Here is a 13,538-nt window from a genome sequence, read left to right on the forward strand (position 1 = left end):
TCCCTCTTTGAGAAATTTGAGGCTGTACAAATGCCTGATGGATGGCTGCTGGGTATGTTCCAAATTTGTTGTGTGTATGTGTGTTAACCTCAATATCGTCATTATGTTTTTATTTACCTAAACCACATGTCCTAATGTTGGCTATATCTGTCTTTCAGGTGATGGGGGATATGGCTGCTTCTCATGGCTTCTTACTCCATTGTCCCAACTTGATTCCCCTGCTGAACACAATTACAATAATGCACGGAATGTGATAGAAAGATGTTTTGGTGTGCTGAAATCTAGGTTTCGGTGTCTGGATAAGTCTGCAGGACTTTTGTTGTATAGTCCCTCAAAGGTGACTAGGATTGTGTTCTGCTGCTGTTTTCTTCATAACATGTGTTTGTGTCAACATCTGCCACATGTTGTGGAGGAGGAGTATGATGTTCGTGATGAAGAAAACAGTCAGCAAGTAGAGGAGATAGAAACATCTGGCGACAGTGTGAGTACAGATGTAGGGAGGCAGGTAAGGCAAGAACTGATTCTGCGTCATTTTACCGGTAAGTCTTAATTTTTCTTAAGCAACATTGGCTAACCCCAAACCTAAAATATATGTAGTTATGAATTCTGTTTGTGATGCGGTATTGTTTGATATTAGGCATGTTGTTTACAGTTAGTCAATAACATTTTCGTCTTACACTGTCAGTCAATAACAAATTAAACATTACACATATAGCGTTTGAGTAATTTATTACCTTAAACACTTGAATTTGGTTGGCCACAATTCTATAATCTTTAAATATCTTTGAAAATACTGTATATTTTGTTGCAGGCTTGCTCGTTTCCTAGGTTTTTTTTTTGCTGGCTGCAGAGGATTGTGATGGCACATTGGGCCGTGTTCTGCTGGATCGTCTAACTGGGGAGGTAACTGGGGTCTGGCTAGGCGTGGTTGTCCCTGAGCTTGAGCCTTGTTGCTGGGATGCCAACACATTTATGTTTTGGCTCAGGTTGTTGAGGCTTGCTGTGAGTTGTGTGGTTGCGGCTGTGTTGTTGGAGATGATTCTGGACAGGCTTTCGGTGATTAACTGATTGTTATGAATGATTTGAATGAGGGCTTGTTGATGGCGGTGTTGTTCGTCCATTATGCGCTGAAAACTTGCTATCAGTTGGCTGTTGTCTGCTCGCATCTGCTCCATGGTATTGGCCACTCTGCCAAGTTGCACAATCAGTCTGCCTGAGTTTCTACTGAGTCTAGGTAGATGATGGGGCAGACTGGCAAGATATTGGCTGTGTGTGTTGAGACAGGCATAGTTTTGTGTCTGTTGTGTGGCCCAGCTGGACCAAAACTCTGGTCTCATTTGTGGCTGGGGTGGTGTTGGACTCAATTGGTGGGTTGGGGTTGTTTGGGGTGGTGGAGTTATGTCAGCCGGCGTGGTTGGCTAGTTATTATCAATTGCTTGCAGGTGGAGTGTGAACGTTTGCTGCAAGTCAGTTTCCTGCTGGGTATCCTGGGGCATGATGTCTGGATCTGCATGGGGTTGAAGACAGCCACAATTTAGTTACTGTTGGGCTTCTGGTTGGTTTCAGCTTTACGTCAACATGCATTACTTCTTAATATGCATGTTGTAAATTATAAATAGAGTGTGGGCTAAACTTAAAGTATTATTGTACATTATTTTATAAACATGTGGCTTCTTAGGTACCCTACTCATTACAACAATTTTTAAGATAAATGTTGGACTATGAGCCTTACTTAATGGCCAAACATGTAGAACTATAAAAATTAAAAATTCCACCATTGACATATTATGTTTAAAGCTTCCTTTTGCCAAACAAACACAATACATTAAATGCGTTCAACAATACACTCATACATTGTTAAAGGCTGTCAGTCTTGCCCAGTAAACTTTTTCAATTATAGTGAAAAAACATATGTTAAAAATATGGTTGGCAGAAGTGGGCACACCTATTTTGCGCATATTGTTAAGTTGAGATGTGAACCACAAAATAATACTTACCATGGGGTCAAATTACTAAGATGGAAGTTCGAATTAAGATGGGATGTTGTTAATAGCAACCAATCACATTGCAGGGATTATATTCGAGAAGGTGCTGTATTAATGTAACGTAGAATAGGATTGCTTGCTATGGGCAACATCACATCTTAAATAGAACTCCCATCTTAGTAACGTTACCCCCATGTGTTTGCTGGTGTTGATTAGTACAAGGATGAGTGTGTGCTTTTGGTCATGTTTTTTTTGTGTGCAAAAACACTGTGTAAAATGCACTTTGTTTTATTTTTGTATGTTTACTCACCAGACAGCTGAGGGGATTGTGGTTCCTCGGTTTGTGGACTGGCCAAAATGGCTTCTGGTGGCTGAGCCAACACAGTGGAGATGCGCCGTTGTGGTGGTAAGGATGCTGGTGTAGTTACCGCCTCAAGACGGCGTCTCTTGCTACCCATCTTCTGGAGACTGGCAGACCCCTGTGAATGTCTTCTTAGTGGAGTGTGGTGCGATGATGAAGTTCCTATGGGATAAAATAAACATTATATGTTTCATTGTGTCTTTCTCTGTGTTTGCAGAATATGTGTATACACAAAATTCTTACCTGCATCGCCAGCATCCGCATCTCTTGGCAGTGTGGTTTGTGTCCTGGCTGTGCTGGCTCTCTTTCATACTGTAGAAATATGAAGTTTGACCTTATGATCATTATATTGTAATTAGATATTTAATCAAAAACTTTATTGTGATGTGGACATATGAAGAACATTATGAGAATTAGAGATGAGTGGGTTCAGTTCCTCGGAATCCGAACCCCCCCGAACTTCACCCATTTTACACGGTTTCGAGGCAGACTCGAATCTTCCCGCCTTGCTCGGTTAACCCGAGCGAGCCCGAACGTCATCATCCCGCTGTCGTATTCTCGCGAGATTCGTATTCTATATAAGGAGCCGCGCGTCGCCGCCATTTTCATTCGTGCATTGGAGATGATAGGGAGAGGACGTGCAGCGTTCTCTCAGTTGTGTTCAGTGTGCTGCAAATATCTGTGCTCAGTGTGCTTGCAAATATCTGTGCTCAGTGTGCTGAAAATATCTACGTTCTCTGACTGAAAAACGCTCCATATCTGTGCTCAGTATGCTGCAAATATCTGTGCTCAGTGTGCTTTATTGTGGGGACTGGGGACCACCAGTATTATATAGTAGGAGGACAGTGCAGAGTTTTGCTGACCAGTGACCACCAGTATTATATCAGTACAGTACAGTAGTCCACTGCTCTACCTACCTCTGTGTCGTCAAGTATACTACCCATCCATACCTGTGGTGCATTTTAGTTGTTGTGCGCAGTATATATAGTAGGAGGACAGTGCAGAATTTTGCTGACCACCAGTATATAATATATAGCAGTACGGTACAGTAGGCCACTGTTCTACCTACCTCTGTGTCGTCAAGTATACTATCCATCCATACATGTGGTGCATTTTAGTTGTTGTGCGCAGTATATATAGTAGGAGGACAGTACATAATTTTGCTGACCACCAGTATATAATATATAGCAGTACGGTACAGTATGCCCCTGCTCTACCTACCTCTGTGTCGTCAAGTATACTATCCATCCATACCTGTGGTGCATTTTAGTTGTGCGCAGTATATATAGTAGGAGTACAGTGCATAATTCTGCTGACCACCAGTATATAATATATAGCAGTACGGTACAGTAGTCCACTGCTCTACCTACCTCTGTGTCGTCAAGTATACTATCCATCCATACCTGTGGTGCATTTTAGTTGTGCGCAGTATATATAGTAGGAGTAGAGTGCATAATTTTGCTGACTACCAGTATATAATATATAGCAGTATGTTACAGTAGGCCACTGCTCTACCTACCTCTGTGTCGTCAAGTATACTATCCATCCATACCTGTGGTGCATTTTAGTTGTGCACAGTATATATAGTAGGAGGACAGTGCATAATTTTGCTGACCACCAGTATATAATATATAGCAGTACGGTACAGTAGGCCACTGCTATTGATATATTACTGGCATATAATTCCACACATTAAAAAATGGAGAACAAAAATGTGTAGGGTAAGATAGGGAAAGATCAAGATCCACTTCCACCTCGTGCTGAAGCTGCTGCCACTAGTCAGGGTCGAGACGATGAAATGCCATCAACATCATCTGCCAAGGCCAATGCCCAATGTCATAGTAGAGAGCATGTAAAATCCAAAAAACTAAAGTTCAGTAAAATGACCCAAAAATCAAAATTAAAAGCGTCTGATGAGAAGCGTAAACTTGCCAATTTGCCATTAACGACACAGAGTGGCAAGGAACGGCTGAGGCCCTGTCCTATGTTTATGGCTAGTGGTTCAGCTTCACATGAGGATGGAAGCACTCTACATCTAGCTAGAAAAATAAAAAGACTTAAGCTGGCAAAAGCACAGCAAAGAACTGTGCGTTCTTCTAAATCACAAATCCCCAAGGAGAGCCAATTGTGTCGGTTGCGATGCCTGACCTTCCCAACACTGGACGGGAAGAGGTGGCGCCTTCCACCATTTGCACGCCCCCTGCAAGTGCTGGAAGGAGCACCCACAGTCCAGTTCCTGATAGTCAAATTGAAGATGTCACTGTTGAAGTACACCAGGATGAGGATATGGGTGTTGCTGGCGCTGAGGCGGAAACTGACAAGGAGGATTCTGATGGTGAGGTGGTTTGTTTAAGTCAGGCACCTGGGGAGACACCTGTTGTCCGTGGGACGAATATGGCCATTGACATGCCTGGTCAAATTACAAAAAAAATCACCTCTTCGGTGTGAAATTATTTTAACAGAAATGCGGACAACAGGTGTCAAGCCATGTGTTGCCTTTGTCAAGCTGTAATAAGTAGGGGTAAGGATGTTAACCACCTAGGAACATCCTCCCTTAAACGTCACCTGGAGCGCATTCATCAGAAGTCATTGAAAAGTTCAAAAACTTTGGGTGACAGCGGAAGCAGTCCACTGACAACTAATCCCTTCCTCTTGTAACCAAGCTCCTGCAAACAACACCACCAACTCCCTCAGTGTCAATTTCCGCCTTAGACAGGAAAGCCAATAGTCCTGCAGGCCATGTCACTGTCAAGTCTGACGTGTCCTCTCCTGCCTGAGATTCCTCCGATGCATCCTTGAGTGTAACGCCTTTTGCTGCTGGCGCTGCTGTTGTTGCTGCTGGGAGTCAATCGTCATCCCAGAGGGGAAGTCGGAAGACCACTTGTACTACTTCGATTAAGCAATTGACTGTCCAACAGTCCTTTGCAAGGAAGATGAAATATCACAGCAGTCATCCTGCTGCAAAGCGGATAACTCAGGTCTTGGCAGCTTCGGTGGTGTTAAACGTGTGTCCAGTATCCAGCGTTAATTCACAGGGAACTAGAGAATTGCTTGAGGTAATGTGTCCCCGGTACCAAATACCATCTAGGTTCCATTTCTCTAGGCAGGCGATACCGAGAATGTACACAGATGCAGAAAAAGAGTCACCAGTGTCCTAAAAAATGCAGTTGTACCCAATGTCCACTTAACCACGGACATGTGGACAAGTGGAGCAGGGCAGACTCAGGACTATATGACTGTGATAGCTCACTGGGTAGATGTATTGCCTCCGGCAGCAAGAACAGCAGCGGCCGCACCAGTAGCAGCATCTCGCAAACGCCAAGTCGTTCCTAGGCAGGCTACGCTTTGTATCACCGCTTTCCATAAGAGGCACACAGCTGACAACCTCTTACGGAAACTGATGAACATCATTGCAGAATGGCTTACCCCAATTGGACTCTCCTGGGAATTTGTGACATCGGACAACGCCACCAATATTGTGCATGCATTACATGTGGGCAAATTCCAGCACGTCCCATGTTTTGCACATATATTGAATTTGGTGGTGCAGAATTATTTAAAAAACGACAGGGGCGTGCAAGAGATGCTGTCGGTGGCCCAAGAATTGCGGGCCACTTTCGGCATTCAGCCACCACGTGCCGAAGACTGGAGCACCAGCAAACACTCCTGAACCTGCCCCGCCATAATCTGAAGCAAGAGGTGGTAACGAGGTGGAATTCAACCCTCTATATGATTCATAGGATGGAGGAGCAGCAAAAGGCCATTCAAGCCTATACAGCTACCTACGATATAGGCAAAGGAGGGGGGAATGCACCTGACTCAAGCGCAGTGGAGAATGATTTCAACTTTGTGCAAGGTTCTGCAACCCTTTGAACTTGCCACACGTGAAGTCAGTTCAGACACTGCCAGCCTGAGTCAGGTCATTCCCCTCATCAGGCTTTTGCAGAAGAAGCTGGAGAGATTGAAGGAGGAGCTAAAACAGAGCGATTCCGCTAGGCATGTGGGACTTGTGGATGGACCCCTAATTCGCTTAACCAGGATTCACGGGTGGTCAATCTGTTGAAATCAGAGCACTACATTTTGGCCACCGTGCTCGATCCTAGATTTAAAACCTACGTTGTATCTCTCTTTCCGGCAGACACAAGTCTGCAGAGGTTCAAAGACCTGCTGGTGAGAAAATTGTCAAGTCAAGCGGAACGTGACCCGTCAACAGCTCCTCCTTCACATTCTCCCGCAACTGGGGGTGCGAGGAAAAGGCTAAGAATTCCTAGACCACCCGCTGGCGGTGATGCAGGGCAGTCTGGAGCGAGTGCTGACATCTGGTCCGGACTGAAGGACCTGCCAATGATTACTGACATGTCGTCTACTGTCACTGCATATGATTCTCTCACCATGGAAAGAATGGTGGAGGATTTTATGAGTGATCGCATCCAAGTAGGCACGTATACTGGCAGGAAAAAGAGGCAATTTGGAGGCCCTTGCACAAACTGGCTTTATTCTACCTAAGTTGCCCTCCCTCCAGTGTGTACTCCGAAAGAGTGTTTAGGGCAGCCGCTCACCTTGTCAGCAATCGGCGTACGAGGTTACTTCAAGAAAATGTGGAGGAGATGATGTTCATCAAAATGAATTATAATCAATTCCTCCGTGGAGACATTCACCAGCAGCAATTGCCTCCAGAAAGTACACGGGGACCTGAGATGGTGGATTCCAGTGGGGACGAATTAATAATCTGTGAGGAGGGGGATGTACACAGTGAAAGGGGCGAGGAATCGGAGGATGATGATGAGGTGGACATCTTGCCTCTGTAGAGCCAGTTTGTGCAAGGAGAGATTGATTGCTTCTTTTTTGGTGGGGGCACAAACCAACCAGTCATTTCAGTCACAGTCGTGTGGCAGACCCTGTCGCTGAAATGATGGGTTCGTTAAAGTGTGCATGTCCTGTTTATACAACATAAGGGTGGGTGGGAGGGCCCAAGGACAATTCCATCTTGCACCTCTTTTTTTCTTTCATTTTTCTTTGCATCATGTGCTGTTTGGGGACAATTTTTTGGAAGTGCCATCCTGTCTTGATTGACACTGCAGTGCCACTCCTAGATGGGCCAGGTGTTTGTGTCGGCCACTTGTGTCGCTTAGCTTAGCCATCCAGCCACCTTGGTGCGCCTCTTTTTTTCTTTGCATCATGTGCTGTTTGGGGACAATTTTTTGGAAGTGCCATCCTGTCTTGATTGACACTGCAGTGCCACTCCTAGATGGGCCAGGTGTTTGTGTCGGCCACTTGTGTCGCTTAGCTTAGTCACACAGCCACCTTGGTGCGCCTCTTTTTTTCTTTGCATCATGTGCTGTTTGGGGACAATTTTTTTTAAGTGCCATCCTGCCTGACACTGCAGTGCCACTTCTAGATGGGCCAGGTGTTTGTGTCGGCCACTTGTGTCGCTTAGCTTAGTCACACAGCCACCTTGGTGCGCCTCTTTTTTTCTTTGCATCATGTGCTGTTTGGGGACAATTTTTTGGAAGTGCCATCCTGCCTGACACTGCAGTGCCACTCCTAGATGGGCCAGGTGTTTGTGTCGGCCACTTGTGTCGCTTAGCTTAGTCACACAGCGACCTTGGTGTGCCTCTTTTTTTCTTTGCATCATGTGCTGTTTGGGGACAATATTTTGGAAGTGCCATCCTGTCTTGATTGACACTGCAGTGCCACTCCTAGATGGGCCAGGTGTTTGTGTCGGCCACTTGTGTCGCTTAGCTTAGTCACACAGCGACCTTGGTGCGCCTCTTTTTTTCTTTTCATCATGTGCTGTTTGGGGACAATTTTTTTGGAAGTGCCATCCTGCCTGACACTGCAGTGCCACTCCTAGATGGGCCAGGTGTTTGTGTCGGCCACTTGTGTCGCTTAGCTTAGTCACACAGCGACCTTGGTGCGCCTCTTTTTTTCTTTGCATCATGTGCTTTTTGGGGACAATTTTTTGGAAGTGCCATCCGGTCTTGATTGACAATGCAGTGCCACTCCTTGATGGGCCAGGTGTTTGTGTCGGCCACTTGTGTCGCTTAGCTTAGTCAAATAGCCACCTTGGTGCGCCTCTTTTTTTCTTTGCATCATGTGCTGTTTGGGGACAATTTTTTTAAAAGTGCCATCCTGTCTTGATTGACACTGCAGTGCCACTCCTAGATGGGCCTGGTGTTTGTGTCGGCCACTTGTGTCGCTTAGCTTAGCCATCCAGCGACCTCGGTGCAAATTGTAGGACTAAAAATAATATTGTGAGGTGTGAGGTGTTCAGAATAGACTGGAAATGAGTGGAACTTATGGTAATTGAGGTTAATAATACTATGGGATCAAAATGACCCCCAAATTCTATGATTTAAGCTGTTTTTTAGGGTTTTTTGAAAAAAACACCCGAATCCAAAACACACCCGAATCCAACAAAAAACTTTCGGTGAGGTTTTGCCAAAACGCGTCCGAATCCAAAACACGGCCGCGGAACCGAATCCAAAACCAAAACACAAAACCCGAAAAATGTCCGGTGCACATAATTACTACTAAGTGACCATGCACTTACCAAATGTCATTTTGCTGTTAACAGGGATTAGCTCTCTGCCGAGTCAGACTCCCTGTCTATGAGGCTAGAATACAGCCAATCAGGACAGGGGGCTGAACCACTCCTCCCTCTCCCCTTGTTTGTCTACTTCAAACCCATCCACCATTATCCTTCTTCCACTCCTCTATTGCACTTTCCCTTCTGACCTTTTTGATCATATCTTCCATCCAGTTCCTATGTACCCTCTTCTGATTCTTCCCATTTTCTTATATCATATGTTTTCATTGAGCCTTCTTTAATCTTCTCTTACTTTCCTACTGCCCTCCCCCCCGCTCTGTCACTAGTGTTACAGTAGTTATTCAACAGTGAAATAAACAGACAAGAGCAAAAATTGTCTGCAATTAGCAATAAATACAAGTAGTATGCATAACTAAGTTGTTACACCGAACTGTGTGTCAACAAGCACACAAAACAACATGTACAGTAAAGCAATAACAGTCTCTGGTGACTTTCCAGTGTGCTATGGTTGTCACTGGAGTGCTGTCTACCTGGGATACTTGAGCACATTTGCAGTGTTAGGGGTCCCAAATTATGCACTAGAAAAGCAGCAGTGTGAATCAGTCAGAGCCGTAACTACGTGTGTGCCTGGCACACAGCGCAGTCGCCCAGAGGGCACAACTGCCCGCATTCCTTAAAGTCATCAGCGGCATTGTAATGAGTCAAACTGACTCAAACTGAGTCAAACTGACTCATTACAAGCTGCCTGTGTGTGTGTGCTGCCGCCAAAGAGTAGAGGAACAGCTCCAGGAGCAGGGGAGGAGGAGGGAGGGGGAGCAGCATTATGTAATTGGTTGCAGCGCTGCTGCGCCTCTGTATCTGTCCCTCTCCTTCCACATAGGCTGACCGCCGCTGCTGTGAATGCTGGGTTTCGCTTCCCTCATCCCAGCATTCAAAGAGGTGGCGGCCAGCCAATGCGGAAGGAGAGGGACAGATGCAGAGGCGCCGCTACCAATTACAGTGTGCTGCTGTGGCTCCCTCCTCCCCCTCCCTCCTCCTCCTTTTTGCCTGCCTCCGGAGCCGAGGAGCCTGACTGCCTGAGCCAGCGGAGATATGGTAAGTATCATCTATTCTGTCTCTTTGTCTATCTATCTATCTATCTATCTATCTATCTAGTCTACCTAATGTGTAAAAGGGGGACTGTCTGCCGTAATGTGTAAAAAGGGGACTCTGTCTGCCGTAATGTGTAATAAGGGGACACTGTCTGCCGTAATGTGTAAAAAGGTGGGTGCTGTCTGCCGTAATGTGTAAAAAGGGGGACTGTCTGCCATAATGTGTAATAAGGGGACACTGTCTGCTGTAATGTGTAATAAAGGGACGCTGTCTGCCATAATGTGTAAAAAGGGGACACTGCCGTAATGTGTAAAAAGGGGGACTCTGTCTGCCGTAATGTGTAAAAGGGGGACTCTGCCATAATATGTAAAAGGGGTACTCTGTCTGCCATAATGTGTAAAAAAGTGACTCTGTCTGCCGTAATGTGTAAAAAGGAGACTCTGCCGTAATGTGTAAAAAGGGGACTCTGTCCACCGTAATGTGTAAATGGGGCTCTACATCGTGTAGTGGTGCTACTGTGTGGCGTAATTTGAATAATGGAGACTACTGTGCACCGTAATATGAATTGGTATTATTTTGTGGCCACACCCCTACCCCACGAAGACTGCATGCACTGCCCTTATGTTGCATAACGGGGGGGCTGATGTTGTTTTTTGCGCACACCGCTAAAATGTCTAGTTACGGCACTGGTGTGGCTTCTAGGTGACAATAAGAATATATTTACAGTAAAATGGTTCTTCAATGCACTAATGTGTATTTGTATAGTATCAAAATTGCAAATGGTTCCTCAACTCACTAATATTCCTGTCATCAGCATTTAACATATATAGGTCCTCTCAATGCCTCCTCAAATTTCTCTTAGCAATATGTGTTTTCAGTACTCTCATTACTCCTTCACTTAGATTTGGGCATGTCTAACTTTAGATCTAATGTTAATATACTGTAGATTAGAGATTTGTGGGGACCCCTGTGTTTTGGTTTTGCAAAAACCGCCCTCGATGTTTGTTTTTTTCTGGTCTAGGCAGCACAGACGATGTCTTGGTTAGCATTACTGCCTCAAAGCACTGAGGTCATGGATTCGATTCCCACCATGGCCCTAACTGTGTGGAGTTTGTATACTGTCCCCGTCCTTGCTTGGGTTTCCTCCCACAATCCAAAAATATACTGATAGGTTAATTGGCTCTCAACAAAAAAAAAAATTAACCCTAGCTTGAATGTGTGTGCATGTACATGTGTTATGGAATATAAATTGTAAGCTCCACTGGGGCAGGGACTGATGTGAATACCCAAGGATTCTCTGTAAAGCGCTGCTGAATATGTGTACGCTATAAATCATTTAATTTGGGACAGTTTTTGTTCCTACAGTAATATTAACCTGAATATCATTAATGTAATTTCCAGTAAATTTTGATCACCTCACAACTCACAATATTGTTCACCAGTATTGGCCAAAAGCAGGCTCGCTAAACTAAGCAACAGAGCAGCATCACAAACACACAGCAGTTATTTCTGTTTACAAAGTTTGTTGCAAATTAGTAATCTATTAGAGCAATAAGCAATAAAAATATTTGTCTATTCAAAAAAGACCATCACCAATGAACCCCAAAAATGCAGCCCATAATGAAAAGAAAAGTGGTGCAAGATGTGCACAGCATCTGTTCACTGCTGCAGCGAATGACAGGGAGGCTTCCCAACTGCCCCCCACCTCAGGACACTGCGACCCATGGGTGGGACAGTGCCCAAAAATTGGGACTGTCCCGCAAAAATTGTAACAGTTGGGAGGTTGTAAAATTAAACAGGACATGCACAGTTTACCAAGCACTTTAGTAACAGGCACTGCTACTTTTATGGCTGAAGTGCTTGGTCTGTTTGGGCCCATACAAAACAAGTTTCCAATGTGCTTAAGGTGGCTAACAGTGTTGTTATTCATCATCACATTTGGAACACGTCAGACTCACACATAGCTAATGTGGATACCCCTAGACTCTCCTCTGGGATTTGTGAACACACAGTTTATTCCTCAGCCTCAGCCTTAATTTTCTTTATTTCTCTTATGTCCTAGGGGATACTGGGAATCCATTTAGTAGCAAGGGGTATAGACGGGTCCACTAGGAGCCATGGGCACTATAGAAGTTTGACTAGGTGTGCTGGCAATTCCCTCTATGCCCCTCCTACCAGACTCAGTTTAGAAAATGTGCCCGGAGGAGACGGTCACATCTCTGGAAGCTCCTTAAGAGTTTTCTGCATTTATTGTATAAGTTAGTTATTTTCAGGCAGGACTGGATGGCACCAGCCTGCCTGCTCCGTGGGACTTAGGGGAGGAACGGCCCAACCTCTCTCAGGGTTAATGGTCCTGTTCCCCGCTGACAGGACGCTAGCTCTTGAGAAAACTATTAGCAAGCCCCACCACAGTGAGCGTACATTCCCGCAGCATGCCGCCACCCCTAACAGAGCCAGAAGAATGAAGAGTGGTGAGTACTAAGCCAACATCATGGTTAGCGGGTCGCCGGCCATTATGGCGCATAAGGGTATGGAGACGCACGGCTTCTAAACGTGGTGGACTTCGTCTCCTGACTGTGTACATTACAGTGTACACAGTACCCAGACTGGCAACAAAGCCATAAAAGGGTCTGTCTCCATTTTATGCACATGGGCCCATACAGCCAGTATAAAGAATAGCGGGAAGACTGCACAATTGAAGGGGCGGGGCTTCACTATGAGTTGATCCAGCAGCTCACAAGCGCCATTTTCTCTACTGCAGCTGAGACAGATGCTGACTGACAGGGAAGAGTAGTTCCTTCGGAGAGACTCCAGATTACCTCAGCGGCACCAGGGGGTCATAGCAGGGGGGAGCGATTTAGTAGTGTGCTAAGTCCCTAATCTAGGTACTTAGTCTGCAACCCGGCTAAGCTTGGCATTAGCAATAAGTGTGCCGTGTGCTAGTTCCATACTCTCTCTGTGACTCCCTGGAAGGGCTCTTTGTGGGTTGATTGTGCATTTAACCTTTTCCTGTGTGTGCTGTCACTGTAACAGTATGTCAGCAAAGAGTGTATTTCATGTAAGGCACAGTGTTCATCTTCTACAGGGGGTTCACTAGTGTGTACTCTGTGGGGCAGAATCAGCATGGTTGGACTCCATTAGAGGAATGATATTCACCATTTCTACTAAGTTATCTCAGAATGAAAAAAGACTTAGTACCCAAACCAGCATCTCAGTCCCCTGCCAATTGTCCGCAAAAACGTTCTTTGGCCCATATCCTACACTCTGACTCTGATGATGAGGGGTCAGAAATTGAGGAGGGTGAGGTGGACTCAGGTGGTGGAGGGGAATAGAGGCTCTCAAAGATGCTATCAGAGAAGTACTGAATATCCCTGATAAGATGACAGAAGAGAGTGAGGAATCTTATTTTAATATTAAGAAGAAATCCTTTGCTTCTTTTCCTGTGTCAAAGGAATTCAATAACCTGTTTGAAGAACCGTCGGTTAATCCAGATAAGAAATTTCAAATCCCAAAACGCTTGTTATTATCTTTTCCTTTTCCTCCTGAGGAA

At 45.2% G+C, this 13,538-nt stretch overlaps 1 long non-coding RNA gene across 1 annotated transcript in view; it reads right to left on the bottom strand.

Moving 5' to 3' along the window:
* Positions 1-747: 747 nt before the first annotated feature.
* Positions 748-13,538, bottom strand: part of LOC134947568 (uncharacterized) — a 34,304-nt gene continuing 21,513 nt past the window's right edge. Inside the window, exons 3-5 of the long non-coding RNA XR_010182627.1 lie at positions 2,590-2,658; positions 2,296-2,508; positions 748-1,507 (exon numbers count right to left, since the gene is read on the bottom strand). This is a non-coding gene — a long non-coding RNA (uncharacterized LOC134947568). The remainder of the gene's footprint in view (positions 1,508-2,295; positions 2,509-2,589; positions 2,659-13,538) is intronic.

Source organism: Pseudophryne corroboree, chromosome 8 (assembly GCF_028390025.1).
Source record: "Pseudophryne corroboree isolate aPseCor3 chromosome 8, aPseCor3.hap2, whole genome shotgun sequence".
NCBI lineage: Eukaryota > Metazoa > Chordata > Amphibia > Anura > Myobatrachidae > Pseudophryne > Pseudophryne corroboree.